This window comes from Pteropus medius, unplaced genomic scaffold (genome assembly GCF_902729225.1).
Source record: "Pteropus medius unplaced genomic scaffold, Ma_sr-lr_union100, whole genome shotgun sequence".
NCBI lineage: Eukaryota > Metazoa > Chordata > Mammalia > Chiroptera > Pteropodidae > Pteropus > Pteropus medius.
In genome coordinates, this window is record NW_024351730.1 from 40854772 (window position 1) to 40881372 (window position 26601).

The 26601-nt window shown below is 33.4% G+C and overlaps 1 protein-coding gene and 1 pseudogene across 1 annotated transcript in view; both read right to left on the reverse strand.

Annotated features, from left to right (window-relative positions):
• STPG2 (sperm tail PG-rich repeat containing 2) overlaps nucleotides 1-26601 on the reverse strand; it is a 464008-nt gene that overhangs the window by 244577 nt on the left and 192830 nt on the right. The window lies entirely within an intron of this gene.
• LOC120588490 (uncharacterized) lies at nucleotides 24730-24848 on the reverse strand (annotated as a pseudogene).

Consider the following 26601-nt stretch of genomic DNA (forward strand, 5'->3'; position numbering starts at 1 on the left):
CTACTCCCTAGTCTCTAATATAAATCCTCTCCTGTATGTGGTTAACAAAATGCCAACCTCCTACCTTTCACAAGGAAGACAAAGCATTAATAACTGCTTATTACTCAAGAGATGATACTTCTTGAAGGCTCTTGATTTCTTGGAAACTCAGCTCTATGTCTCAAAGGATGTCTGCCATATCTTATTCAGCATTTCTTTATAGTATAAGGATTTTCAAAATGTCTAATCTTCCATATTTCCAGAAACTAAATGGAATGGGGAGTAGAGAAGAGTGAAAATAGCAAAGGATAGATTAAAGAGGTAGGGGAAAAAACCTGAAGAATGAATACTATTGATATTTAGGGGGAGAAAGTTTTTTAAAAGACCTAATCAACCAACGGATATAGCAACAATAATAAAGATGAAATATGAGAAAAGGAACATTACCTTTATATGAAAGTCTGTTAAGAATATATGAAGGTAATTTCAGAGCAGTATTTCAGGTGATGACGCCTCAAAAATATAAACCTTACTTATTTGAAAAAAAAAATAGCTGAAAATAAGACACAGAGAGTCTCTTAAGGTAGGAGACCACTTCATGAATGGGATTACTATACAGATTAAATTTAAAAATTCATGTAAGTCCTAAGCACAATGTTCCATAGATACTTAATATTCATAGTTTCTTTCACTAGCCCTTTCACTTCTTCCCTGAGAAAATAATACAAATTCAATAAGATGCTAGAAGGCAAGAACTTCAGAAAATAGAATTCTCAGATATAAACTACTGTGCAGGAAAGAGTTAACTCAGCAGGCCTGGGTTGATCAAACTGCAGAGTTCCAAGAAAGGCCTGTCTTACATAACTAAACCCACAAAAAATTCTGGACACCATTGCTCAGGTGAGCTTCATTGATTGACAACATTTTTCACCTGATATCTCATGGTTTGCTGGAAAATTAGTTGCAATCATCCAGTTCCACTGTAATAGTATATCTGGGACCTCTGCCTAGTTCCTCCTAGATTGTCTCATGTACCTTTTCCTTTTGTTGATTTTAATCTGTACCATTTATTGTAATAAATAGTAATTGTGACTATAACAGTTTTCCTGAGTCCTGGGAATTCTTCCAGTGAGTTATCAACTCTGTGAGTTGGGGACCCCCAACACAACTACAAAATAGTTTCATGTTTCCTGAAGTTACACCAACCATGCAACACATTTTCTAAATGGATATACTTATTGGACTGAAATGAAGCTCTATTAATAGTTGCGCACAGCACAAGATGGAGGATAAGGGTCAAATTGAGCACATTTCTATTAAGAAATTTCTACTATAATGAAAACAGAGAAAAAATAATTCAGTAAGGAATTAGATGTTTTAAAAGGAGAGCCAAAAGTCTGGAACAGCTACTATGAAAGTATTCATTGAGTCAAATAGATAATTAAAACTGAATTCCCAAATAGCAGTTAAGGCCCAATTGCATTTATGAGCATCAATTTGGGGTGCGTTAGGTCCAATAAGTGGAAATTTATTCCAGAAGTCCTCTTCAGGAAAGGAACTGAAGGGAATAAAAGCAGATTATGAGGACGACTTCAAATTCTCACCCAATTACTAAATCCTACCAATTGCCCTAATATTTTTTCTCAGATCTCTTTTTATGCATATATATTGCCACCTTACCATTTTGGTATTTGTAGTATCATTTGGTACTACAATACTCTAGAAGCCCAAGTTGTAATCTAGAAACAAAAATTCATTTATTATTTGTTTTTAATTAAAAAGTAGTACATACTCATTATATTTACAAAACATAAAAATATTAAAAATAATGAAAAAATCACTTATACAAAATCTTTTGTTTTTGCTGCATTTACGTCCATCCCTTTTAAAGTGAATACTCATTATTAACACACACAGTTTCGTTTCAATTTTTTTTAATGAGATCACATTCTGTAGAAATTTTTATATACTCTTTTTCTTCAATTAATATTTTACTAAAGGCATCTTATCAGTAGATCCTAAATGTGCTTTAGAAGTATGTCCTTTAAATAGCTTTATTATTCCATCATAATGAAACATTCAGTCCCTTCATTTTACGGATGAGAAGTCTGAAGTTTAGAGAGGTTAAGTGACTTCTCCAAAGTCACAGGGCTAGTCATATTAGATTTAGAATGAAAAAAATAATTTCTCCAGATTACTTGTTTAATACTTTCTGACTTCACTTTAATCCACCCAACATAGTGCTCCTCATTTTATCTTACAAAGATAATGATTATATCATATCACCTCTCTGGTTTACAATACTGGCTCCCAACTCCATAGAAGAAAATATAGAAACCCTTCATCCTGATATTCAAGACCATTTAAAATCTAGCAGGTAAAAGCAGGGTTTGCCTCCTCCTAGGTCTGCATTAAATTACAACCAAATTATAAAATAATCAACGTGGAGAATCACCTGAAGTCCAGCTGATCATAACACCTACATCCAATAATATAAAAGAACCACATTGATGCCATGAGGAGAGGCAAAATCGCGAATTGGGCTAGACTCACACCCACAGGTGGTGGAGGATCACTGGGAGGGAGGGCGAGGCTTCAGAAGGTGGTCCTGGCCTCATTTGTGGGCTCCCCGGCCGAGGATCCCAGCCCAGGGAAGAGGAGTTTCTAATAACTCTGACTGTAAAAAACAGAGGGGATTCTGGCCATCTGGGTGAGATGGAAGGAGACTGAAACCTTCGATGCCCCTTTGAAGGGCCCACACACAGGCTCTCTGACTTATGGACATTCACCCATGACACCAGCAGTGTGTCAGAGGCTCACTAAAGATACATACTGGGAAAGTTTGCATTACCTGGTGCCAGAACAAGGGCTAGAAGGGCAGCCACCACTATGCCTTAGTCCGGCCCTCCTACAGCACAATCTACAGACCAAGCCAGCTTGACTGTGCAGACCCCTCCCACAGGGCCATTAGAAAGTGCTGGCCTGAGGAGATCAGCCCACCTGGCTCAACCTGCAGACTGCCCAGGGTTTTTGTTACTGGATGGCTGCCACACCCTGCGCTGAGATTCAGGGCCTAATATTTGCAGCTGGCAGTCAGCTCTGTGAGCTCTCATTTCAGAGATGGTTTCAGGAAGATCACTGCTGCCAACATGAACTTAGGCAGATCTCAGGTATCTGTGAGCCAGTCCCAGACAGCAGATGGTCTTGCTGTGATCTAGGACTTTTATGGGAATGCACGAATGGTTACCGATGTTGCAGCAAGACTGAGGCTGCATTCATCTGATGGTCATTGTCTCCCTGAGATCCTGCCCCACCCGACCAACAAATTGACCCATTGATAGTGAAACCTCCTCCCTCCCCACATCTCCCAGTCCACATGGGCAACAAACTTTGGCTAGACAGGGTGGGCACCACAGGGAAATCAGCTGCAGGCAGACCTGCAATAGTGCGTCTAGGGATCGCAGGGGACTGTGAGACCGTGCCAGCCTGAGACACAATATCCTTGGACAAATCTCAGATTTTTGTGGGCCCATCACAGATGACAGTAGATCACCCAGTGATATCTGACTTTGGTGGGAGCCCGCAGTCCCAGAGTGGGAAGCAAATCTGGTGCTGTGTAGGCCTGATGGTCTGATGCCTCAAAGAGATACACCCCACCTAACCCACAAATTACCTATGGCAAGCTTGCTCCCAGGCAACCCAGTCCCATCCTGTTCTTATAATAAATGAAATAAATGAAATAAATGAAATAGATTCTAGGAAAACAATACAAAAGATTAATGAAACCAAGAGCTGGTTCTTTGAAGGGATAAACAAAATTCACAGACCCTTAACCAGATTCATCAAGGAAAAAAAAGGAAGGACTCAAATAAATAAAATCAGAAATGAAAGAGGAGAAATAACTACAGACTCCACAGAAATACAAAGGATCACAAGAAAATACTATGAGCAATTATACACCAACAAATTGGACAATCTGGGAGAAATGGATATATTCCTAGAAATATACAATCTCCCAAGATTGAGTCAAGAAGAAAAAGAATATCTGAACCTACGGATTACCACTAATGAAGTCGAATCAGTAATCAAAAACCTCCCAAGAAACAAAGTCCTGGACCAGATGGCTTCATAGGTGAATTTTAGCAAACATTCAAAAAAGAATTAACACCTGTTCTTCTAAAACTATTCCAAAAAATTCAAGAAGAGGGAAGGAACCCTAACTCCTTATATGAGGCCACGATTACCCTGATTCCAAAACCAGACAGACATTACAAAAAAGGAAAATTATAGGCTGATATCTCTTATGAACATTGATGCAAAAATCCTCAATAAAATATTAGCAAACCAAATTCAGCAATATATTAAAAATATCATACACCATGATCAAGTTGGAATTATTCCTGGATGCAAGGTAGGTACAATACCTGCAAATCAATTAATATGATACACTACATAAACATATCAAAAGATAAAAACCATATGATCATATCAATAGATGCAGAAGGAGCATTCAACAAAATCTAGCATTCATTTATGATAAAAATTCTCAGCTAAGTGGGAATACAGGGAACATATCTCAACATAATAAAGGCCATAGATGACAAACTTACAGCTAACATCATAGAAAGAAAAGCTAAAAGCATTTTCCTTAAGATTAAGAACAAGACAAGGATGTCCACTTTCACCATTCCTCTTCAACACTGTATTGGAAGTCTTAACCACAGCAATAAGACAAAAAAGAGAAATAAAAGGCATCCAAATTGGAAAGGAAAAAGCAAAACTCTTGTTATTTGCTGATGACATGATACCATATATACAGAACCCTAAAGATTCCACCAAAAAACTGTCAGAACTGATCGATGAATTCAGTAAAGTAGCAGGATACAAAATTAATATTCAGAAGTCAGTGGCATTTTCATACACCAATGATGAACTTTTAGAAAGAGAAGTTAAGAAAACAATCCATTTACAATTGCATCAAAAACAATAAAATACCTGGGAATCAAATTAACCAGGGAGGTAAAAGACCTGTTCTTAGAAAAATTATAAGTCATTGAAAAAAAAAAATTGAAGAAGATACAAATAAATGGAAGCATATATCATGCTCATGGGTAGGAAGAATCTACATCATTAAAATGGCCATACTACTCAAAGCAATCTACAGAGTCAATGTAATCCCTATCAAAATATCAGTGGCATTTTTCAGAGAGATAGAATAAGTAATCCTAAAATTTATATGGAACCAAAGAACACCCTGAATAGCCATGACAATACTGAGAGAGAAGAAGAAAGTTGGAGGTATCACACTACCTGATATCGAACTATACTACGAGGCTACAGTAGTCAAAACAGCATGGTAATGGTATAAAAATAGACACATTGATCAATGGAACAGAATAGACAGCCCAGAAATAAATTCACGCCTATATGCTCACTTAATATATGACAAAAGAGATAAGAATATACAATGAAGTAAAGACAGTCTCTTCAATAAATGGTGCTGGGAAAATTGGACAGATACATGCAAAAAAAAAGAAACTGGACCACCTTTTACACCATATACAAGAAAAGACTCAAAATGGATTAAAGACTTAAATGTAAGACGTGAAATCATAAACTACTAGAAGAAAACATAGGCAGTAAATTCTCTGATATTACTAACAATTTCTTTTTGGATATATCTCCTAGGGCAAGGGAAACAAAAGAAAAAATAAACAAATGGGACTTCATCAAACTAAAAACTTTTTGTACAGCAAAGGAAATTATCAACAAAACAAAAAGACAACTGACTGAATGGAAGAAGATATTAGCTCATGATATATCTGGTAAGAAATTACTATCCAAAATATATAAAGAACTCATACAACTCAACAACAAAATACAAACAATCCAATTAAAAAATGGGCAGAAGACCTGAACAGATATTTCTCCAAAGAGGAAATGCAGATGGTCAATAGACATATGAAAAGATGCTCAATGTCACTAATCATCAGAGATATGTAAGTTAATACTACAAAGAGATATCACCTCACATCTGTCAGAATGGTATCACCAATAAATCAAAGAACAAATGTTGGCAAGGATGTGGAGAAAAAGTAACTCTCAGGCACTGTTGGTTAGATTGCAAATTGGCACAGCCACTATGGAAAGCAGTATGGAATTTTCTCAAAAAATTAAAAATAGATATAACTTTCGACCCAGCAATTGCACTTCTGGGTATTTATCCAAAGAAAACCAAAATAATTTCTAAATACCTATGCACCCCTATGTTCATGGCAACACAATTTACAATAGCCAAGACATAGAAGCAACCTAAATGTCCATCAACAGATGATTGGATAAAGAAGTTATGGTTCATATATACAATGGAATATTACTCAGCCCTTAAAGAAAATGAAATTCTACCATTTGGGATGACATGGATGGACCTAGAAGTTATCATGCTGAGTGAAATAAGTCATACAGAAAAAGATAAATACCTTTTGATTTCACTTATATGTGGAATCAAAGGAACAAAAAGAACAAACTAATCAAAAACAGAATCACAAATATAAAGGACACTCTGGTGATCGCCAGAGGGGAGAAGAGTTGGGGGATTGAGAGAATGGGGTGAAGGGTTAATGAAGAACAAAATAATAGCTGATAGATGGTCACAGGGATATCGAGCATGGCATAGGGAATGCAGTTAGTATTAATGTAATGACTAGGTGGAGAGCCAGAGGAGAGAAAGAGTAAGTAGGGGGATTGTTTTATAAACTGTATAAATGTCTAACCGGTGTACTGTATACTTGAAACTAATAAAATAATTTTTTTTTTTAAATCTAGCTTTACACCACTTTGCATGTCCCTATCGTACTACTTAATATTAATCATCTGCTCAAATTTAGCATGTATCCTTACTCTAGAATATAGTATACTAATTACAAACTCTAAGATTTATGTATCTTGTTTCCCTTATCAAAATTTAATTTTCTCTTCAGTCATATAATCCAATACTAAAATCTTCAGAGTTCTACTCAAATTCTATTTTCTTCACAAAGCCTTTTCCAACCACTCGAACTCACTCTAATTTCTTAGTTCTCTGAATTCCTAAAGCCTCTTTTTATATTAATAGTAGAGTGTCTTCCTATTAGATGTAAATTATCTCAATTATTCATTGGCATGTCAATCGTCCCTGCAATGCTAAAGAAAAATACTCAGCCATATTAACTAGACTCACTTTAAATTCATGAATGCAAACTTTGGATGAGCTTCTCTAAAAAAAAATAATACTGTGGTAAAATGTATATATTATAATATTAAAAAATTTTACCAATTGAAAGAACACAACTTGGTATCATTAAATACATTCACAATGTTGTATAACCATTACCACTATCTAGGCCCCAAACTTTTTCATCATCCTCAACAAAACCTTGTATCCATTAAGTAATAATTCCCCCTTCATCCTCTCCCCACCCCCTGGTAATCTCTAGTCTACTTTCTGACTATGAATTTAGCTATTTTAGGTACTTTATATAAGTGGAACTATACAATATTTGTCCTCTGTTTCTGGCTTTTTTCATACCAAAAAAAATGATGTTTCAAAGGTCCATTGTAGCATATATCAAAATTTTATTCCCTTTTATGGCCAAATAACACTCCATTGAATGTATGTAACACATTTTGTTTATCTATTCATCTTTTGATAGAAACAGGCAGAATATCCTGTGGCTAGTTTTGCTGACCAAAATTTTGGAAACACCACTGTAGGTGAATGGGTGAGTAAGGTTAATGAGGGCAAATTAAGCAAAAAATTAAAATTAAAATTAATTCAAGGTTTCTGCTTATCTTCATACTTCAAAAAAATCTGTGTGCTAAATTTTAGGAGAAAAGGGTATACTTTTTCACTTAAACTATTTTCTTTTATCTATTAAATACTTAATAAGTACAAGCCTTTACCTATAGCTTCTCAAGTATAAAATATTTTAAAAATCTAGCAGAGAATGGTACACCATGTCTATTAGTGACTCAAGCATTTCCTCTAATGATATACTATAACTATAATCAGAGTGTAATGTATAAAACCGTAAAGAACATTCCACCTGAATTACTGGTACATGGAAAGCAACATAATAGTTCAAAGAGGGATAACTGTGCTCATATTGCATGCTTAAGTATTCTCTTCTATTGCAAGGATTTATCAATATCTGCTCTAAAACTGAGTTATCTTTATTTACTCTGACATAAGCCTATTTTCTACAGACAGACTACATTTTCTTTTCCCTAGTAGTATAAATTGTCCATTTCCTTAAGACAAAAAAAAAAAGATATGCTTTATATTGCCTTCGTTTTTCTTCATCTTTATTCTACATGTTTAAAAAATATTTGGCTCTCAAGAATAGACTGGCACTGTATGTATATCTAAAATTGACCAGTATTTTCTTAAACAAAGAGATCAGCTAAATCTTTATACTAATTTATATTTACTGGGCTCCCTGAATATGCTGCAGAGCGGTCCAAAGCTCTAACTTTATATTCTTAGAAAATTATCCTCTATGAAAGATGTGTAAAATCTATTTTATTTTTATGGGTTCTTATCTTTATTGCATTCCACGTTCTTTGGTTTTGGTTCTTCTTAGAAGGAAGACTCTAAATTCCCTGTTCCCTTCTCTCATTCCAAGAAGCATAAGATCATTTCCACTATTTCTATTTTTTTTTCTTTTAATTTCAGAAGAAAACTTAAAGCAGAATATTAGGAAAAAGTTAAAAATATTTTTTAAATCTCTCTATATATGGTTAAATTTCTATGTGCTCATCACATTGCCTCCCCTTTCTACTAGCCAATCCTCATTGGGTAGATACACTTCTTTTTGCTAAGTAAGGGGCTAGAAAATAATCAAGGCAAAAAGATATCACTGTCGATTGTAACCCAAAGCAATCATTTGTAAAAGCCACTATAAGAATGCACCCTACCATTTCAAGGCCCCTGGACTTTTCTCTAAGCAGTGAAAACACCAGGTGAAAGATGTGAGAAAACATGAATTCACAGACATTTTATTTCTACTGACTACAGCCATATCACATGTAGTATCCATGAAATTAAAAACTTGGTACTGGCCTTTTATTTATAATTCAAATTCATCTCTTCATTATCTCATCCTTTCATCTTTTCATCATAATAAAAACCCTTTGATAATTCCTCCCTGACCTTCCTCCAAAATAAAGTTAATTATATTACAAGCAGCTCTTCTCCTAATTAAGCTTACTCCAAACACAAGTGCACTTTTCTCATTTTATTGTCACTAACACTAGAAAGAGGTGCTCTAGTTGACAATTAGGTTAATGCTCTGCTCAGTTAGACCGACTTTTAAGTGCAATATGGGCTTAACTCAGGCTTATGGTGACAGAAAAGTAAACACTTTGCAAAGTAAGACCCTCTTGAAATATTCTTTATGACACTCAATACCTTCCAGAATTCAGAGAGTTAATACTTTCTACATTTACTTCTAAACTTAATAGGTATGTAATATATATATATATATATATATATATATATATATATATATATATATGTTCGTATATATATATATTATATACCTATGTATACATATGTGTATATATATATCCCTAACACAAAACAAGATTGTCTTCTGATTAATATTAATAACAGTTTATGTACAATAAGACTACAACCTCCGCTAGTTTAAAAGTATCGTTTCCGAACAAATATATTTACGCATTATTAGCTGTCAGTTAGTTCATCTTGTTTCTGTGTAGTGTGTGTTTTCCTTATCATTTTCTTGTACATATCTAATAAGGGTGTAGACAGAAGTCAACAGGTTAAATAAGTTGTGAGGTTAACATCTGTGACTATATCATTGTTCCAATTTATCATATAAAATTAAGAGTGTGACACTTAATTTCTCTGACAGTTACCTTCAATGAAGAAAAAAATCTACATAATGAAGTTGATAAATGTTGCTAACGAGATAAACTGTAAATATTTAAATAATTTTAATTAAAATTATTATAGTTATTATTTTTATACATCATTTGAAGGTGTTAGTCTAGGCTTTAGGGTTCTAAATTACTAACCTTCAGTGTTTTTCTCTGAAAATTAAAATGGTATACTAAGAGGTGGTGACAGATATTTCAGAAAAGAATGATTTTAGTTTAACAAAGCATCTTAGGAAGCCATTTGTGTGAGAATAGAGAAGCCCTAGACAGTGATCTGCAAAGAAAGTGTAAAAAGAAAAGAGAGAGAGAGAAAAGATTCTATTAGAAAATGAAGCATATTTGACTCTGGCATTTAGACTGGAAAGGTATGAAGAACTCAATAAATTAAAGAAACAATAAAATTTAGAAACAAATAAATTTAGAAACAAAGAAACAAAAAACAGAAAAAGGATTTAGACGGCAGAAAGCTGGAGATAATATACCTGCTGGGGGGGCACTGCAAAAGACTTTGGAAAAAATGGATATTTAATATTTACATTTAAATTGTTTGCTGATTAGAAAGACAAAATATACTGCACAATTAAGAGGATATTTTATTTGGACTATTGCATAAAGGATGTCATTAATGAGAAACATATCAAAGTAAAGAAAGGGGACCTGAAGTTTTATAGAGGCATCCACAACTCTCACGGTTTGGCAAAAGAAAGGATAAAAATTGGTCTTATATCAGAAGAGGTGAGGACAAGCATCCTTTACCATTAGCCTTTAGCCTGGAACATAAAAGGGTGGGGCATGTCTTAATCTGCTTTCCCAGAATACAGAGAGTTAACAGTTTCTATATTTACTCCTAAACTTATTATGTGTATAATATATATAATATATATATATCCCTAACACAAAACAAAACATCACCTTCTGATTAATGTTAATCAGAGTACCAAAAAAAGTGAACATTATCTCCATTCTCTGAAAAAATCTCCCTTTTTTACCTTTAGTGAAGTTTGCTGTGTATTATACTTTGGGGAAACTGAAGGAAAAGAGACTGGATTCTGTGTTTCAGATTAATGGAGAGAAGGGTAAGTAAATGAGTCAAAGCCTGACTATGTCTAGATAACCAGTATTCCTCAAGAGGTAGTGAATTTCATTTTACATGGTACACATGTGAAAATATGATAACCTTTCAAGAATGATGAAGAAAGGACATAAGCTTGAAACAGTGTATTGAACTATAGAGTCTTCAAAGTTTTTTCCAAACTTGTCAGTCAACAATTCTATGGTTAAATGTTAGAAATAGAAACAAAAGAATTGGGGAAAAAACATAATGCTAAGCATCTAAAAATGGTCATATTACAAGAGAATGTACTCTAACCCAGGTCCTCACTACTCTGTATATACCTCATTAGCAAGGGTCATCGTGTTAGTGCCCTATTGCTGCTGTAAGACAACTCTAACACAGTAGCTTAAAATAATAAAAATTACAGCTCTGGAGGTCAGAAATCCAAAAATGGGTCTCACTGGCCTAAAATTCAGATGTCTGCAGGACTGTATTCCTTTCTGGCAGCCCTAGGGGAAAATTCCTCTTCTTGCCTTGTCTAGCTTCTAGATGTTGCCCACACACCCCTTGGCTTATGACCCATTTCGTCTTCAACCCAGGAATGGCAGGTTGAGTCTTTCTCACAATGCATCACTTTAATTCTACTGCCTCTCTCTTTCATATATAAAAAGCTTTGTGACTATATTGAACACTTTCAAAAAATCTAGGATAATCTCCACATCTCAAATTATCCCTGCCATGTATTATGGGTTGAATTGCGCTACCCCAAAACATACGTTAAAGTGCTAATTTCCAGTACCTCAACATGTGACCTTATTTGGAAATAGGGTTATTGAAGGTTAGTTAAAATTATCTCAATTGGAGTAGTATGGGCTCTTAACCTAATACGACTGCTGTTCTTATAACAAAATGAGACAGGCATACAGAGGGAAGATGGCCATGCAACCATTTAGGGAGAGATTGGAGGTATGCATCTGCAAGCCAAGGAGTGCCAAGGATTGCCAGCAAACAACAGATGCTAGGAGAGACAATGAAGGATTCCCCTCCACAGGTTTCAAAGGGAGCATGGCCACCTGATGATACCTTTACAGGAACTTCTTGCCTCCAGAGCTGTGAGACAACAAACTTCTGTTGTTTTAAGGCATCCAGCTTGTGGCATTTTGTTACGGCAGCCCTAGCAAACTAATACGTGATGTACAAACATATTCATAAGTTCTGAGGATTAGGGCAGGGACATCTTTGGGGATGCCATTATTCTGCCTATTACAGTCAGGGGGGAAATGATAAAAATAGAATACATTTGCCTTCTAATTAAGAAAGAACAAGCTAAAACTCTCTTTAAAGAAATGGAAATGATGATTCTTTTTTTTTTCTTCTGATTTACATAGCACCCTGAGGCTTTTGTCTTCCTAGAACTTCTATTAAGAATTCTGGATCACTTATCAACAATTATAAACCACTGCTTTTTTGCTGATTTTATTCTTAAGTGAATTAAGTGCTTACCTATATAGGGTTACTTTAAGTTCAGTTTAGGAAAACATAAAATTTAAATAAAAAATGCATAGGCAAAGTATAGACTAGTCACTATGGCAGAACCTAAGTAGACTAGAGCAGGGAAGTCTGTGCCAGCTCAGTGTCCATGAGTCCAAAAAAAAAAAAAGGAAAAACAAAAGTTTCTACTCTCAATTTTTGGAGGTTATTTTTTAAATTTTATTTTATTATGGTAAGAACACTTAACATGAGATCTACTCTCTTAAACTTTAAGTATACAAATTTTTATTGTTGACTGTAAGTACAATGTTTGTATAGCAGATCTCTAGGGCTTATTCATCTTGCATAACTGAAACTTTATGCTATTGATTAGTAACTCCTCATTTCCCCACTCCCAGTCCCTGGAAACCACCATTCCACTCTGATTCTATGAATTTGACTATTTTAGATACCTTATATAAATGGAAACATACAGTATTTGTCTTTCTGTGACTAGTTTATTTCACTTAGCATAATGCCTTCAATGTTCATCATGCTGTCTCAGGTTGCAGAATCTCCTTCTTCTTTGAGGTTAAATAGTATTTCACTGTATGTGCACACTACATTTTCTTATCCATTTATCTCTTGATGGACAGATATTTAGGTTGTTCCCACATTTTGGTTATTGTGACTAGTTCTGTCATAAACATGCGAGCACCGAAATCTCTTTGAGATTCTGATTTCAATTTTCGTGGATAAGTAGCTAAAAAGTGAAATTGCTGGATCATATGGTAGTTCTATTTTTAATTCTTTGAAGAACTTCCATATTGTTTTCCATAGTAGCTTCATCATTTTGCATTTAAACCAACACTGTGCAAAAGTTCCCATTTTTCCACTTCTACACCAACACTGTTATATTTTGTTTTTTTGATAATAGGCATCTTGACAGGAGAGAGATGGTATCATATTGTGGTTTTGATTTTCATTTCCTGATAACTAGTAACACAGAGAACTTCTTCATATACCTGCTGGCCACTGTATGTCTTCTTTGGAGCAATGTCTACTCAAGTGCTTAGCCCATTTTTAATTGGGTTACTAGTTTTTTGTTTTGAGGGTTTTTTTTTGCTATTTTCTTGGAGTTCCCTACATATTTTGAAGATTAATCTCTCACCAGATATATGGATTTTCTCCCTGTTCTTTTCACTTTGTTTCCTTTGTTATGAAGAAGCTTTAGATCTTTTAAAGACAAGTTTAAATCTGTATACAATGCAGCTAGTGTCTAACAACACTCAGGAGTGGCAGGATTTCTTCCCTTTTACTTACTTTGAAAGAAATATATATTTCCAAAGACTTTTTAACCTCACAGAAACAAAATCACTCTGTGCATTTTTTCATTGTCAGATTTATCTTTCTCCTTCTTAATTTAGTAGGATTAACACATTTGTCTTTTGCGATAAGCACATTCTAAGATGTTCCCTGGTGACCAATCTTTATGGAAACATTAGGTTCAGACCTGTTCTGTTCATACAACTAGTAGCTGATAACAAAAGGAAAAGGAGAATGTGAATTGGAACAGCTAAAAAAAATAAGAGCCTTTGGCTTAATAGAAAGCTTTTTCTCTATGAAAAAGATCTCATTTGCCTTATAGATGTACACACCATTAACAAATGTGCGCACTTATTTCAACTGTGAAAAACATGTAGGTAAAATGCCTCAGGGAAAAAAAAAAACTATAGAGAAAAAATTTTATTTTACGACAATAGAAAAGAAAATCAAACCTACTGCCTCTCTCCTATTTAAAAAATGGTTTGTATTAAATTCATGACTAAATACATACTTTAAATCCTCCAAATTAAAAACAAAAAAAATGCCTCAAGACAAAAAAAAGTATCATTCACCAACTCTTTAATTTCTGATAAAATATTTTCATTTCTTTAGCTATTATTACCAGATTATAAAAAGATATTATTCCTAAAATCATATGGCTAAAAAAGAAGAATAATGCATTCCAGTTTTTACATAAATGTTGATATATCTGTATCTTCTCAGGCAAGGGAAAAGAAAGAAAAAATAAACAAATGAAATTACATCAAACTAAAAAGTTTTTGCACAGCAAAGGAAACCATCAGCAAAACAAAAAGACAACCTACTGACTGAGAGAAGATATTTGCCAATAATACATTTGATAAAGGATTAATATCCAAAATTTACAAAGAACTCATACAATTCAACACCAAAAAAATCCCCCAAATAATCCAATTAAAAAATGGGCAAAGAAACTGAATAGGCATTTCTCCAAAGAGGACAGATGGCCATTAGACATATGAAAAGATGCTCAATGTCACTAATCATCAGCAAAATGCAAATTAAAACCACAATGTGATATTACCTCACACCTGTCAGAATGGCCAACATCAATAAATCAAAAACAACAAGTGCCAGTGGGGATGTGAAGAAAATGCACTGTTGGTGGGACTGAAAATTGTTATGGCCACTATGGAAAATAGTATGGAGGTTCCTCAAAAAAATGAAAAATAGAACTAACTTATGACCCAGCAATCCTACTTCTGGGTATTTATCCGAAGAAAACCAAGACGCTAATTTGAAAAGATATGGGCAACTCTATGTTCACTACAGTGCTCTTTACAGTAGCCAAGATATAGAAGCCATCAATGTGTCCATCAACAGACAACTGGATAAAGAAGAAGTGGTATATATATACAATGGAATATTAATCAGTCATAAAAAATGAAATCTTATCATTTGCAACAACATGGATGGACCTAGAGGGTATTATGCTAAGTGAAATATGTCAGGCAGAGAAAGACAAATACCAAATGATTTCACTTATATGTGGAATCTAAGAAACAAAAATGAACAAAGAAAACGAAAACAGACTCAGAAAAGAGAACAAACTGGTGATTGCCAGGTAGGAGGCGGGTTAGAGGATTGGTTGAAAAAGGTGAAAGGATTAGAAGTACAAATTGTTACTTACAAAATAGTTACTGGGATGTGAAGTACAGCATAGGGAATACAGTCAATAATGTAATAACTCTCTATAGTGCCAGTTGAGTACTAAACTAATTGGGGGGATCACTTTGTAAATTACATAGATGTCTAACCACTACGCTGTGTACCTGGAAACTAATATAAAATAATATTAAATGTCAACTCTATTGAAAACTAAAAATTAAAAAATGTTAATATATCTGTTTTCTCACATATTCAAAGCTTCTTGATTAAATGTTGCTAATGTACTCTGAATTTTGACTCTCAGAAAACCAACTGCAAATATAATAATCAATGTTATATTTTCAAAAAGAAAAATTGAACACGAATCTTAATACTAGAAAATAAAAGGAGCCCTCTAACCCAAGAATGAAATAAAGATCAACATATAGTTATCCATATATTATAACTTAAGGTGAAAAGTGGTAAATTTAAACATACTACCCTAACTCCTAAACTTTGGATTTTAGAAAACACGAGATTAATTATTTTACATACAGAGGTAGGCTAAACTTCTATAAAACCAGAGATTATTTAAATCAAAGGCAAGGATTTTTAAATAAATTTTTTTTAGTATATTTAAATGTTAATTAATTCTACACATTTCTATTACACAGTTTACTGGATTTCAGGCCAAGCTTTGTAAGATAGCATGTACTGAGGACTAATATAGAACCTGTTAAGTAGGTTACTAAATGTTCCAATTTGACCAGGATGGTCTTACTTTATGCCTGTTGTCTGAACATTATTAACAGAGACCCCTTCACTCTCAAAGGCTTCTTAGATGAACAATATTATATGTTCGCTCTCTCCAAAATAATTAAATCAGAAAGGTTATACCCCAAATGAGTTGTACCTTCTAAAAATGTTTTGTTATGTTTACAATTTAAAAAATAATATATATATATAGGTGAGACAGATACATTATTTACATTTAGTGATTACTGATAGTATATCACCACTTACTGGTAGCAGAGCCCTCTGCTCTAAGTTGGCTCCAACTCCAAGTTGGCTTTCTTTTCTCGGCTTGGTATATTTTGGGTAATCGAAAAGGAAAGAAATGGATTTATCATAAGGGGAATATGAATCCAAATGAGAATGTACCTATCTGCTCAGAAATCCAAATTTAAGAAATTCAAGTCTACTGCTTTGGATGTATTATAGAGCAGGAAACAGAGAGAAGTTGAAAGTTATGGGAGCATTACAGAGATCTACGAGGAAATGTAAAGAATGTGAGTGGGTGAGGAGGTGGAAATGGTTTAAAGTAATTCTGGTTGTTTTTACTAATTGTAACAAGGTAGAGTCTATAAACAACAGATCGGTGCTCCTCAATTTGCTACGCTGAAATAGACATCCATAAATATAGTCTAGCCAGACTTTACCAAGGCATTTAATAATGTCTTTTATTTTATCAATGCACAAAATGTGGGTAATATTTTTATGTGAATATACTTACTTCACATTTTGCTACTCCATATATTTTATCACATCATATCTCTCACAAGAATCAACCCAGACGTTAAGTACATCTACTCCAGGCAATTACTTAGATAAAGCCATGTTATGCTCAACCTTCAGCCCTCACACTTTCATCTCAGCTGTTTTTTAATATCTACAGGAATTAATATTTCTTTAGACTCATTTGATCTTTGGTTTTATGGCTTACTGAACTCAGCTTCAAAATTCAATATAGGATCTTGTCCCCCAATACAGTCATTGTAGGTGTTCTAGAGATGGGCATAGATAGAGGAATCTTCTACCTCCAGCTCTATGAAGTCAACCCAAAACCAGCCCTAGTAGGAAAATGAATTCACTCTGTATGATATTATGTAAATGTTGCTGATTAATTCTCAGCATTAATCGGTATGGACATTTCTGTTGATTTTCTTGACATTATTGTGTTCAACATTTTTTATCTTTATCTTAGATGATGATATTGAAGTCACATTTTTTGCTACATAATGATTAAGGTTAAACATTTTAATATGGTCTACGAGGCATACATGATTTGACCCACGCCCACTTTTCCACCCTTATTCTGTGCCACCCTTCCCTACTCTCCATTTTAGCCACACTTCCTTTCTTTAGTTTTTCAAATATGCCTTGCTTGAAGTCATAAAATATAGTGGTGTCTCTGCCTGGATCACTCTTCAAACCCAACCTCCACAACAAACTACACACATACATAAACTTTATAGACCTCAACTTAACTAGCACTTACTTGGGCAAAGCCCTCCCTAACCTGGAGACTAAAACAGACCCTCTTTTTAATATACTCTCACAATATCTTTTACTTTTATTCATAGCATTTACTCTAATTTGCAATTTAAAATATTTATATAATAGTCATTGATCTCCTCCTCTAGATTATAAGATACATTAGGTCAGCTGTATGAACTTTGCACATCATTGTATTTCCCATATTCAGCACAATGCCCTAGTACAAAGCAAATACACCGTAAATAATTATTCTTTTGGAGGTTAAAGGATACAAGGTTGGAAGGATAGAAAATATGTTGGATGATGGAATTAGTGCCCAAGATAATCTTGTCAGACTGGAAAGGTAGCCATGACACAAATAAAATATAGCAGTAATAAAGTTTAGGTCCTGTAGTTAGGACCAAAGAAACAACTGTACAAGAAAAGAGTGGGTATAATTAAAAGTATATACAGGTAAAAAAAATTATGATAGAATTTTTATTAATATAAAGAAATACATTTTTTATTTCTACTGTTCTTCTTGTTCTTCCCTACAAGAAAAACAGCTTTATAGTATGAGATTGGACAGAATCTAAATTCCTTGGAGTCTCATTAACCAGGTATAAGGCCATGGCATTAGAAAAATATCTGGACCTATCTTTCTCTCTTTTTCTTTCTTCTTAGACATAGCTGCATTCAGACCAAGGGGTGCTAGATGATAAGTGGTAAATGGTAAATTTAAATATATAATTTATCCTCCTCATAGTAAGACTATGCAGGGCCTTGTCATAGTCTCCAACTTAGTTTTAGTATTTAAGTACTGTTACTCTATTATAATTCTCAGCTTTGTCTTATATTTGTGTTTAATTGACTAAGCATGGAGAATATAGCTAATGTAATTGCAAGGTACACAGTCCAGGAATTTTTTAGACATGATCAATAATAGAGGCCTATTCAATAATGTTGCTGAAGTGATACTGCAATATTAAACTGAAATAACAATGTAAAATCTAGAACAAGAATAATAAAATTTCATTTAGAACTTCTCAGAACACTCCTGGTATACTGTCTAATCTTGGGAACTGCACTTTATGTGACATCCTGAGAAAGACAGGATATATATTGAGGCTATTCAAAATCGTATTATTATCCTTAATTGTTCACTGTCTTTCCTATAAGAGGCTTGTAGATCCCTGCCCTTTGCTGTGTGACTTAGAGTGTATCCCAGTGGGAGGCGTACATTTTCCTACCCCATCAATGTTAGATTTTAATGTGTGACTTGCTTTGGCTAAAAAAATAAATAAATAAAAGCATAAAAGTAAAATATATGAGTGAAAACTAAGTAAAAGATATATGCCACTTCCGAGCAAATTTTACACTTTTCCTCTATTAAGCTTGGAATAGCTTAAAGGCTACTCCTTCAGCCTGAGTCCTAAAAGGAAGATATATGCAGAAGAATTTCAGCAAATATACAGCTGACCTATTACACGAGTGAGAAATAAACCTTCATTGTCATAACCACTAAGATTATAAAGTTGTTTGCTACCACAACAAAGCCTGGAGAAAGTTGAATAATAGTATCAGATAACCTGAATAAAAACTTTGAGACAATCTCCTATTAATATTAATAGTCGAAGAAATTGAAATGTTCCATTTGTTGAAGAAAAAATGTAGAGGGACAGTGTAGCACTCTAAATATTTAGTGAGTGGTCAAATATAAGAGTAACAGAATTATTCTAAGTATTCTTACCGGGTCAAATTAGGACCAATAACTGAAAGTTTAAGGATAACCCATTTAGAGAGAATATTCTAACTTGCAGAGTTTGTCAAAAATGAAATTGGCAGTTTTAGGATGCTTGGAAAGTTTCCTGACATTGGAAGGTTCAAATAGCTCAATGTATTTATTTTTTAAAAATTCTAATATTGCTTGGGTCAATAGACTATATGGCCGCTTTTTAAAACAAAATGCAAAATTTATAACAAAATATAGGTGACTCATACAGACTTTCTCCAAAAACCCATTGTCAATTATATGTTGGTTTTCTTCCTTTTCTTCCTTCCATTCTGTTCTTATTCAATCGTTATAAACAGGACTGATACAGACAAGAAAGATTTCTTCTAAAGTTATATGCTTCCAAAATTAAGTCTAAAACTGGGTGAGCAGTCAAAATGATAAAGTATACCATTTACAAAAATAACATTTACAAAAAAAATTAAAATAAAGTAATTGAATTTTAAATTAAAATAAGAAATTACAAATGCAAAATAACCTTTGTTTTAAAATATTATTCAAAATAAAACAATCATACTGAATACAAAGAGACAAATAAAATAATCCTCCATTGTTCTTATGCAGAACATAACTTCTACTTCATTTATGAGTCTATGGTATATTTCTAGGCATTAGCTTAGGAAATTTGATGATTTTTAATTTTTCCATTCACTACAGAATTTTTTTTTAAATTTTATATCAAAATTAATGAATTACATATATCTTCAGAAGAATGTTCACACTTGCTTTTATAAGAAAAATAACTATCAAATAAGTTTTCCTTTGATACTTGTTTTTGTCAAATAAATAAATCCAATGCCATCTTAAGTAATTAATATGTTAAATTGTGGCTGCCAACATCTGTTTCTTCTCTATCTTCTAATTAGTTATTTTATATTTAATATTAGTTGTCATAAGATAATGTCCAGTTTTATCATACATATTTTTTCACACAGTCATTTAATAAGTAAATATTCATTAAATTTCAATAATACAAAATAACTATAAAAATTAGTATTTTAAAAGTGTGAAAATATCTCACTATCATATCTGAAATCTCAAAATATTCAGCATGAGCCATTGTAATACATTTTGGACACAGACAAAAATATTTTCTTTCATCCTCAAATTTAAAAGCTCAGTGATTTTATGACCTACAAGGCAAATGAAATTCATCTGTCGATAGTTTGAAAAAAAGGCTTTATAGTGTTTATTCTGTTACTAATTATGTTTGTCTTTTTCTCTATTAAAATGTTGACTACATACCAAGTACAATGCATTCTTTTAATCAGTTTTTCCACTGCATACCTATAACAAACCCACAAAGTGTAGTAAATTAACCCGGGAAAATTTGGCTTTATTTTCTATTCTTCTAGTCAAATTTTGTAAAGATTTTATCATTTGTCCTCAATGATTCTAAATATCTTTTTAGAATTTTTAAAGATCCTAAATATATATTTGATAATCAAACATGTTTTAATAAATTGTAGTTTCCATTAGAATTTAAATTTTACAGTATTTGCTATACATAATTACAAAAGGAATAAAATAAGTCTTACATAATTGATGTTCCCGTGCAGTTTTCAATTCATTTTTAACATTTATAAAATTGCAATTTTGAAAGCAATTTTCTCTAAAATTAGTTATTTTGTTTTCAAAATTAAGAGATAGCTTTACATAACAAGCATTTGAAAAATATGTTTTTCCATATTATACTTATATCCACAAAAGTGTTTAATTTGTCCTTTACCTAGAAAATTGTCATTTTAGAGAAAACAAAAAGTGATTGAAACTCAATAGAGGTTAAGAAAGAGTCTAGTGATGAGAAGAGAAAATCAGGAATGATAAAGGTAAAACATAAAGGCAACTCCTTGATTCCAGGCTCATACAAATGACTTGCTAGGCCAATGATAATTTTAAAGACATAATGCAAACAGAGGCTTGAAATGAATGGGTATGTACAATAAGGCTTCTTTCTTTCACCTTTGCTAATATGCTTGGGTGAACCTGCTGGAGAAGCAGAGCCACATGGAGCAGATGTAAATTGCCCCAGTTGTCCCAATAATGGCCAGTGTAGATCATCCAATAGCAAGTTGAATCCCAGACATGTGAGCAAGCCCTATCAAGATCGGTTGAGCTTCCTTATCAACCCCTAGCTGTCCATAAAGCAATTTTAGTAGTTTGTTATATAGGAAGTAAAAAAAAAAAAATGTCAGATGGTTTGTAATTATTAGGTACAAATTTTGAATATTCTGAAGTATAACTGACACCCTAACTAGAATAAAATAGACCTAATATACCACTTAAACACTAAAGGACCCTATCCTCACAAAATAAATGGCAAAAAATAATTGTTTCAAATATACTTTTCAAAAATAAATATTATATTGTCTTGCATTTGATCATATCTATTTATATATGCATTTGAAATTCTGAGAGACAGTATGATCTAGTTGAAAATCATGCATGGGCTTTGGTTACAGACAGGCTTGAATTTAATTCCTGTTTCTGCCATTTATTACTGTTTATTATTAGCTGTTTATTTATTATTGCCATGGAGAAATACTTTCTGCGTTCTAGTTTTCTGTCTGCAAATTGGGATCAGATATTACTCCATAAAACTAATATTGAGGATTGAATAAAATATTATAGGCAACCAATTTAGTCATTAATCCTTTCATTAATTAATTCATTCAACAAATATTAATTTACCATCTACCACATGCCAGGCACCATTTTAGGTGCTGAGGATATGGCAGTGCACTAACTAAACAAGGTGCTGCCCTTAAGGAGTTGGCATTCTAGGGGTAGCAGACTGATCATAAACAAATAAACATGTAAATATTAAACAAGTGACATGAAAAAATACTATAGATAAAATAAAATGAGGTAAAGGGGACTGTGAGTGCTGAGTGTAGGTTGTCAGGAAAGACTTTATTATAAGCTGAGGTCTAAACAGAAACCTGAAGGAGGTGAAGAAGTGAGCCATGCGGATGTTTGGAGGAAGAACATTACAGCAAGGAGTTCACTTGACAAGTTCAAGGAATTGTCCTATACCTCAAGCACAGTGAGCCAAGGAGAAAGAAGGAAATGAGTTCAGAGAGAAAGTAGGGGGAGAGGCAGTTCCTGTAGGTCCTTGTAAGCCATGATAAGGACTTTGTTTTTTACTGTAATTAATACTGGAAGCTATTAGAGGTTTTGAACAGAGGAGTAATATGAGAATCGATTATGTGAGCAAGAGAAAAAGCAAGAAAATTGCCTAAAAAATGCTTGCAAAGATCCAGCTATATGACGGCTTGGGCCAAAGTGTTAGCATTTAAAAGAAATAAAAAGTTGTTGATATTTGGATATATTTTGAAGAAGGAGCTTACAGGATTTTCTTATAGATTAAATTTGGAATTGACATTAATTGACATGGGGAGGACAGTTAAAGACTGGGATGCAGGAGGTAGGGATGGGATGGATCAGGCATTTGGTTTTGAACAAGTTTTTTTCTTTTTGTTTATGTTATTATTTGTTTTTGAGAGGTCTGTTAATAATTCAAGTGGAAATGTTGAATAGGCACTTGGATATACAAGTCTGAAGTTCAGGAGAGATATGTAAGCTGAATATATAAATTTGGAAGTTGAACACTAACAGTAGAAATGTCCTAAAGTTCAGCTTTAGGTTTGATTTTGAGGTAAATTCTGCTATTCAACTTTGGAAAAGTAAATGTACTAGATGTTGGTATCATTTCTAATACTTGAGATCATGGATGTTACCATCAGATCCTGTCAGTATGACAACTATAATAAAATACAAAATATTCCTCACATTGACACAAAGCATGCTGTGTCAATGTCAGGAATCGGAAGTGACTGAAATCATACTGTGAGTTAAAGAAGGGAAATTGAATAAAGAGTTGTTAACTATGATAAAAGAGTAACTCGAGAGAGAATGTAAGAACACTCTATCATGCCCTAGGGCTATGAGAGAGTTCCCAAGGAAGGGCACACAAAAAAAGGGGGCCCTCCTTCCTCGAGATGGGTTTCAAACCATTTTGGAGAAAATGTAATTCAGCCTACTGGACAACAAAGAAGTTTTCTGGCTTTCCCAGTCCACAGCTGGCAAGCAGGAAGCATCCCTCTGGAATACAGGAGGGGCCAGAGGAGGTACAGGTGGGACATATGTGAGCACAGTCAGGCATTTGAGCACATAGAGGGAATGTGGGTTCTGATACAGCAGAGGGCTTGGAGTGAACGGTGTCTGTGAGGTGAGTCACTGCCAATAGCCAGCATGCAGAGAGAGTGAAAGCAGGAGTGCAGACTAACCACAACCACGAGGCTGGGCACATGAATGTGGCAGGAGGCCTGGAGCACAGAGTGTACATCAGAAGGACCATGGTATAAAGACTGTGGGAAACAAACCAGGGCTGGGTTACAAACAAGCAGGAATAGGGGAAAAAATGTGGGCAGGAGAGCTCAAGTGTGGTATCCACGTTGAAAGGGTTATAAGAAAGTAATCGCCAAGACAGACAAGGGCTGCGAGGCTGCTGAAGGTCTGTGCATTCTGAGTGGACAGCATACCATCAGGCGACTTTCCACTCAAACTGCTGACCCACCATGAAGCAGCCAGAAATGGCAGGAGAGCCCCTTCCTCCTAGAATGTCTCTTCGGCACCCTCTACTGAGAAAGGTCAACATCATACTCATTGTGAAGAAGAAATGCTTAAAGGAATTCTATTCCATCCATTTGCATAAACATGTGTTAAAGGGTGAATGTGGAGCTTAGAGGCAATAAATTGATAACTGGCATATATGCCATTAAGATTTATCATTAATATCTGAATAGTGAATCCCAAATATAGGTAAGCATTCCATAAATAACTTTAAGGAAAATTCCTTATGTGCATTACATGTTGAAATTCTATCATTCGGTTAAAATGTAGTTGCATGTTTACTGTTGCAAGAGGAAATAATGACAATGCAATTGATAGTTATAAACAAAACAATTATTAATTCTCAATTATTTAAATATACAGTGAATAGATGGACAGTCAATATCCCTCTTACCAGAGAGTTCGTCATATTACTAAAAGAATATTTTAGGAACAATGCTCCCTTTTAAACCATAAATGCTTACAAAAATTTAAATAGTAAATCAAAAGAAGTGTACTTGAGTATTAGCTTACATCATAATTGCAATTTTTAAATATTTTTTAAATATTTACATCATAAATATAATTTTCTTTTTAGGCGAGGCAACACTTGGTTGACCTCACAGATTGCAAGGACCTTGTCAGCTTATGATCCCTTATTTTTTATTTTTTACACCTACAGCTCCTGGTCCTCCTAGGTGGTCTCCCATCCAAGTGCTAAGCAGGCCCGACCCTGTTTAGCTTCCAAGATCAGACGGGATCGGGCTTGTTCAGGGTAGCATAGCCATAGACATAAATATAATTTTTAAATATTTAGTATACTAGTTCCATAATATTAAGTAAAATAACCTTTTTAGCATATATTTATTTTGTAGTTATTTAATTTTATTTGAGCCATGAGACTAAAGAGAAAAGTTCTATTTGGGAATTCTCAAAATTGTAAAAATGAAATAAAAAGAGTATCAACTCTGCTAGTTCAAAATTAATCAAAAAGAAAACCTCTCAAAATAAATACAACAATTATGTTTAATTGTATTCTACTAAACATAACAAGGCATATAAAAAATAGAAAGAAAATGTTAGCAATACAGGTGAAAATTAAGATACAGTTTATTTTGGAAATCTATTATTCTGCTCCATTGCTGCAGTTTTAGATTCAAGATGCAAGGGAACAAAGACAATTTTTTCCCAAGTTATTATGTGAGGTAGCAAATGTATGCATTAAAAGCAACAATTTTAAGTTGGTTTTGGAAAATATTGAGAAATCCATGTTTTGTGCATGAATAAAACTGTATCATTGTCATTGCTTTTATAAAGTCAGCATACTTCTTTCACATGCCTTTTCTGTTTTATGCTTTCTTAGTTTCAAGCTCACTTTTAATTTCCTTTCAAAAACAATACTTTCCTATTTTCCTTGTTATAAAATACAGTACAAAACTCCATAATTGAGGGACGTAGTTCTGTACTTTCAATCGTGCATTTATTTGATTCAATGGTAAGACTGCAGTTGATGTTATTGCTAACACTGATATTGAAATAACTGTTGCATCTTCATAAGTATGCACTGCAGTATTTAAAGTCGATTTCATAAAGAAAAATGTTCACGAACTATAAGAATATGAAACTTGAAAGATAAAAATATTCAATGATAAGTATAGTCTTTAATATTCATTCGATTTCATTCACATCGGTCAAAAACTAACAAAACGAATTTTATTATTTTACCACAACATAGTTTACTCAGAAAGTAAAACATTCTTTATATGTATGTCATTTATATTGTAATACAAAAAAAGTTTTAGTGCATATTTTTAACAATTCTTAAATTTATGACTTCTTATAACTATAAATATTAAATATTAAATGGGAAAACTTTATATTTCATGAGATAATTATTTTTAAGTTGCTATCTTCTTTTAAATTAAAAGTATGTTAGCAAAAAGTCACATTTTATTCTAAAATTAATGTGTTCATACTTTCCTTTAAAAAGTTCATTAAGAACCACCCAAAATCTTGAATTAAATATTATAGACATGTATTAAATACTAACTATTGCAAGGTGATGCAGGAAATGCAAGAAATAATAATAGAGCATAATGCTCCACCCTCGAATTTCCCACAGCCAATTGGAGAAAGAAAGGCACAATCAAAACTAACAATAATACCAGAAAGACTACAATAAATGCCACAATGGAACTTCAGTAATCATATCCCTACCCTTTTAAGGAAATTATATTTTATTTATACAATTTTCTATCAAAATATGCTTTTACTTTGGTAGCAATTTTCAGCAATCCTCAATATTTTTATTCCATTACAAATGAAACAGTAATTATAAATTACTTTTGGAGCAGTTTTCTGTTACCTTCATATAATTTTGTGGTCTTCTTACGCTTTTGAGTATGAGTAAATTTGGGATAAAACCATACTTTACAACCTCTGGGCTACAGGACCTTCCTATTTCTGTAAATTCTAGGACTTTTTTCATTATTACTCCTTCTGTTTTTACAGCGTAGTGAACAATTTAATTTTCCTCACCCTTACC